This window comes from Nelumbo nucifera, chromosome 6 (assembly GCF_055504915.1).
Source record: "Nelumbo nucifera cultivar China Antique chromosome 6, China Antique-T2T, whole genome shotgun sequence".
NCBI classification, from domain to species: domain Eukaryota; kingdom Viridiplantae; phylum Streptophyta; class Magnoliopsida; order Proteales; family Nelumbonaceae; genus Nelumbo; species Nelumbo nucifera.
Window position 1 is genome coordinate 63,733,372 of NC_142654.1, and position 6,000 is coordinate 63,739,371.

Below are 6,000 nucleotides of genomic sequence, written 5' to 3' on the forward strand. Positions count from 1 at the left end.
GGGCCAAACGAGATATTGTGCTTTGCCACGTTGGATTCATCCAGTTGTTGCAGGCCATTGAAATCAATAATTAATTTTATCCCTTTTCTTCTACTCCTCAGCCAAAAAAGTCAATAATTATACCCTTTTTTAACAAAACAAATAAGCAATGCACGTGAAAGAGAAAGGAGAAGATCAGAAGAGACAGCGGAGAGAGGAAAGTATATGAACTAAAGTTCCGGAGATGGCGTCTGGACGTGAGGCCAAAAGCAAGTATGGGCATAATATTACAAAGGTATGTACCATATATGTCACTATTGATATACTCTTTTAATATTTATTTCACAAGAAATATTGTAATTGACTAACTGAGAATAACAAACACAAGTCTTGAGTCAGCAGCACTGGCACATAATGCAACTAAACATACATGAGGCATGCAGAGAAAGGCCCAACCAAGCCCATCCGAGCCCAGCCCACTAGTTCTCTCGGTTGGAATGACTTTCTTCTCCTAGATGCTAGATCTCCCAATAGCAGCTGCCTTTTGCCACTTACTTGCAAATGGAACGAACTTCTGGGCCTTGGTCATGGCTTGGCTGGGCCTATGAAAAATGCGACATTGAGAGCAAGAGTGGTTCCCCGGTGATTATATGTATTTGCTGTGGTTTAGACACTGGTGAGATGGTAAACAATGATGGTGTTTAGTGACTTTCATAGAGAAATGCAAGGGTGATAATTAATATCACCCTTGTGTTGGACTGGTGCAGAATTATTGGTCTAAAGTATCTATTGAGTTGAATTGGACCTAGTCCATCCATAATGGATTTATATTGGATTAAGTCGGATTGAACCAATATCTGGTCCATTGATGAGAAGATAAGAATACAAGTGTCAATGGACTAGGTTTGGATTGGAACCGATCTAAGTTAAAACAAATTTAAACAAATTGGATGATTTAGACATTGAATTAGACTGGTTCAAAATGGTCCAAAATATTTATTAGATTGGACTGGACCTGGTCCATCTATCATGGACTCATATCAGACCGGATTGGATTGGATCAAATCTGATCTAATTGACACCCCCTATTTTCAGCCAAAGAAATCTTTCATACTCACTTTCAGCTTTGGGCTTCCTTACACAAGGTAGATCATGAGGTTTTTCAATTTCATTTTAAGTTGCAAAATCTTGTGGATTTTCACATTCAAGTCCACTTTTAACGGCTATATATAGTCTATATAATATATTACGGTATTGTGAGTTTATATTATTTGAGTTTGAGAGTTATAGTACCGTATATTACAGTATTAATGCACTATACGAGTATTCATTAATCCACTTGAGAGCGAGAAGGGAGAGAGCAGGAGACCAAGAATTATATTATGGTTGTCTATTCAGCTAAACTGGCTGATCCAAGGAGAGAGAGAGACCTATATTATATACAGTCTACTAATTGGCTAAATACGGCAAACTGCCAAAGCCAAACCAAAGCTTCATTTACCCTCAAAAATTAAATACAATTGGAAAAGAATTAATATTTTTTCTGGATTAAATGGTGATTAATTAATTTTACAATCCATGAACGAGTAGTTGCTGGTTGGTTTGACGATGGGCATGGGGAAGAGAAGAAGTAGAAGATACACAACATCGGCCAGCCATGGTGGACAAGAGCAAATCCTTCTCTAAACTGTCGATGAGACGACTCCCAAGAAAAGAAACAACGTACTCCATGAATACAGAATCACAAGGCAAGGTAATAGGCCCATTGCTCGGTAGCCCAAACTCCTCTTCAGACATTTTGAACAGCTCCACGACAATACTGTGGTTGAGATATTGCAGAGGAATCACAAACCGCTTCTTATCAATTGTGTACACCACGAAATGGCCTTTATCCGCCACTGCCGCGCCCCGGTGGCCGTGGCCGTGGCCGTGGGCTCTTGGTAAAGAGATTCTTAGACTCCCGGCGGCGGCTGCCTTCCGCCACCTCCTAGCCATCTCTACGAGCCTCTTGGGGTTGATCATGGCTTCTTATTTGAGACCTTGACTACTTAATTTGCTGATGATGAACAATGAGAAGCTTTGTGGGTTTTGTGTAGGGAGAGCAATTGAGGTGATTGCTTTATATATACTTGTGAAGGAAGAAAGCTGAAACCATAGTATTGAAGCATGGGATGCAAGGCCACATGGGTCGATTGGATAACAGATTTGGAAAATTGGAATGTTTGAAGGCCGTGGTCCACTACTGTTCGTTTCATCCCTTGTCGTTTGTTTCTATTGGTGTGCTATCAACTATGTGAGGAAATAGTTTATTCAGTGAACGTAACCATCCATCGCTGCCCCTTAATTTCTAGTTTCTACCGCTTCTGCGCTGACTAACATGAAAACTAACGATCTTCCATCGTCGATCTTGTTATACTCCGATCATGGCACTTCTTCAACGACCGCCCACGGATTTGGCTCGCTGATGTGTGGAGCCGACCCTGCTCCTCCCTTAGGCTCAATTTGGAAGGAGTATAAATACAAACATATAGAGTGCAAAATCTTGTATTTTATATTGTTTCGTATGTATTTGTGCCGTATATATTTTTGTGTTTGTACTTTATACTTTTACTGTCTTACCAAATTTTCATGTATGTATAAAAGTAAAACGTAAAGATGTAGAGTGGCCGCGGCAAAATAATGGATAATGAAAAAGATGTAGGAATTATGGAGACGTGAACCATATGAAAGACAAAGACCAGAGGTAGTGATGGTTCGTTGGATTTGGGAAGGTAGGACATAACTCATTACCCCATAACCCATGGGCATTCATGTGAATGTGATGTGACCACTTCATTCTTTGCACTTTGCTTGCTTCGCTATCCAACCTAGCTTTCTAGACGTCCAACTCCCGCCAAAACGCCCAAAACTCTGAAGCTCAGCCCAAAATTATATTGCTAAGTCGGTAATAAAGAGTAAGAACCATTACTTTTGGCCGGTTCTTTGCGCCTAAAGACTCAGTTTGGAAGGAGTATAAATACAAATATGTAGAATGTAAAACTTTACATTTTGTATTATTTTATATGTATTTATACTCCAACCTGATGTGTTTGTTTAAAACCTCATCCTTAATCCTAACCGATTTCCCACCCAAGATTTTAAATCTTAACCCAATCCAATTATTACTCAAGTCAGGTTGGGTTTTGGGTTGAAAGTTAAAATTAATGTTAGAAGGTTTCTGATGAGGAACGATTTGGCCCGTTGAATAATATGATGACACCTAGAGCGTTGATGTGATATAATGACACGTTAGTGACCTCGGATATCTAAGTAATTTAAGTCACCTCAGGCCATTTAATTAGACCGATGCCCGAGCAGCTCGCTACATCTATCGACTTACCAAGGTGCCACGTAGCCTCCTTCTAGAAGTAAGCCAATTGTCTCTGATTTCTTTGGGATCACAACGCACACCAATGGATCTTATCTTCACTCCGCTCGAATCGAACGAACCTGATAAGCCTTATCAGCTTACACAAAGTCCATCTTTGGGTGCGAAACTAACTCCAAACCAGACGGGTTGGTGATCCCGGGCACGCATCATGAGGCCCACGACAACTTGCCTGTATAAAGGCCTCACCCCCAACTTCACAAGGTGCGCGTGGTTTATCTCTCACATTCTCTTGGTTTCAAGCTATCAACTCTCTCAAAACCTCCATCACTAACTTAAGCATCAGAGTGACCACACTAGGTAAAGAACCCCTGAACACTCTGATTGTCTTGTCTTGCAATTCAACCCATCCACATCACTAGTCCGACGTTCGAGCTGTCCTCCAACAAGGAGCACTCAAATCATGCATCATCAATTGGTGTCGTCTATGAGAACATGCAACAAAAAGTCGTATTCTCACTCCCTTGCTATCTTTATTACTTCAATGGCTTCCTCAAGCAAAAAATAACTCGCCAACAACAACCAGGTCGTAGGGGGGCAAGACCAGCCCAGAGCACATCTTGAAGTCCACTCCATGACCATTGGGCAGTTCATAGTGCCCTTGACTCTGCCAAGTGCACCAGCAATGTCAAATCCTGCTTTCCCCCTACACCAAGTGAATGCACCTCTCCCACCAGTCGAGCCCTCTATGGTTCCTACTGGGATTGACATGCGCTAGTTCCACGAGTTGGTGCAATACGTTCAAGGCATGAATTTGTAGATGAGGACGTGGGAGGAGCGGTTTGCCGCCCTGGTAACACAGCAACCACCGTAGCACCAGCAACAACCCAACAACAACCAGAACCACTCTAGGAGAAGTCACCTCGCTCCCACCAACAATGAGGAGGCAGACAGAAAAGATGAAGTAAGCCAAGTCATCCCCCAACCAGCAATACAGCAGATGACCCGCACCTCTCCACTTGCACCTGATATCATTACGACCCCATGGCCTAAGGACTTCAAAGCCCCGAGACTAGAATCATATGACAGCACAACAAATCCAATCGACCACATCGATAGTTTCCAGTCCCTGATGTAGCTTCACAGGGCAAATGATGCAAGCCTTTGCATGGCCCCCGACGACTTTCTAGGGTACAGCTCGGATGTGGTACTTGGGACTGGCCACAGGCTCAATAAAAAGCTAGAACCAGTTCACATATCTTTTTACAACACACTTCGCCACTAGCAAGAGGTGCCCAGAATTAGCGACCTGCCTACTGAACGTGGACTAGCAACCAGATGAGACGCTCTAAGACTACATCGAGAGGTTCAACTTGGAGTGCCTCTAGATTCCGAACCTCAACCTAGCAGTCTAGCTCACCACAATGATCAATGGCGTTCACCACCTTGACTTGCACTAGGAAATTGAGTTGAACCCTCCTTCCTCTATGGAGGAGTTCCTCCACCATGCCGACAAGTTCACAAAGGCGGAAGAGGCGCTAGGATCCCAGTTAGAGCTAACTGGGAAGACGAAGCGAGCTGAAGAAGAAGTAGGAAGCAGTAAGCAATGGTGCAAGAGTAAGTCGCCAAAGAGAAGTTGGTCACCTCGCAACAGGCGAACCAAGTCGCCAAGAAGAAGAAGTAGGTCCCCCCATCGAAGTTCTAGATCAGGCCAGCATTCCAAAACCCCTCTAGTTCAAAACCGGAGTTACACCGCCCTAAATGCAAAGTGGGGCGAAATTTTGATGCAAATAAAGACGACCGAGTACGTGAGATGGCCACCCAGGATGAGAGGCCACCCAGGGTGAGATGGCCACCCATGACATGGAGAACTGCAGAAACTTGAAGGACGAGATCGAGGAGTTGATCCGTCGCAGCTACCTAAAGCAGTTCATCAAGCGCAACAACTGGAGCCGGCTTGTTGACTAGCCAAGAGAAGTGCTAGAGTCAAGCAGGAACCAGGATAGGGATCAAGATCATCCACCTTGGGATCCACCACCATCGGAGCGACCTATTTGTGGAGTGATCAACATGATCACTAGCAGTTCAATTGTGGTAGGATGAACCAGTGCAATGGGAAGAAACTCAGTTTAGGAGCTCGAGTACGAGGACGACGCCCCCGTTTTCAAGATGATAATCAACAACTTCGAGGTAAAGCGGATTCTGGTTAACTTTGGTAGCTCGACCGACATCCTCTTTTTGGATGCATTTGAGAATATGCAACTGGGGAGGAAAGATCTGCAGCCAACCGACATCCTACTTCAATAAAAGATAAGTAAATTTGCATCCAAGTGGGCTTTTGATAAAAAAAAAAAAAAAAAATCATATGCTTTATTGGAATTCATGCTTGTATCCATTAGAGTTAAGAGTCTATTTGATAAGAAGGTAAATTTGTCAGTGCAAAACTAACCCGATTTTACAATTTATCTGAACCATTTTATACTACATATTTGCATTCACACTTAGTTACATCGTTTCTAAACACAACGTTAAAAATCAAAAATAAAAAACGCATTCTTTTTCATGATAAATCAAAAATAATTTCTCTTTGATTCAGAAAATACCCTGAATCCAACAAAAAGCTGCTTTTAAAAACAAAAACATACAAGGTTGAC

The 6,000-nt window shown here is 42.7% G+C and overlaps 1 pseudogene; it reads right to left on the bottom strand.

The window, feature by feature from the left end:
• Window positions 1-1,548: 1,548 nt before the first annotated feature.
• On the bottom strand, window positions 1,549-1,974 carry LOC104587081 (auxin-responsive protein SAUR68 pseudogene; annotated as a pseudogene).
• Window positions 1,975-6,000: the final 4,026 nt, after the last annotated feature.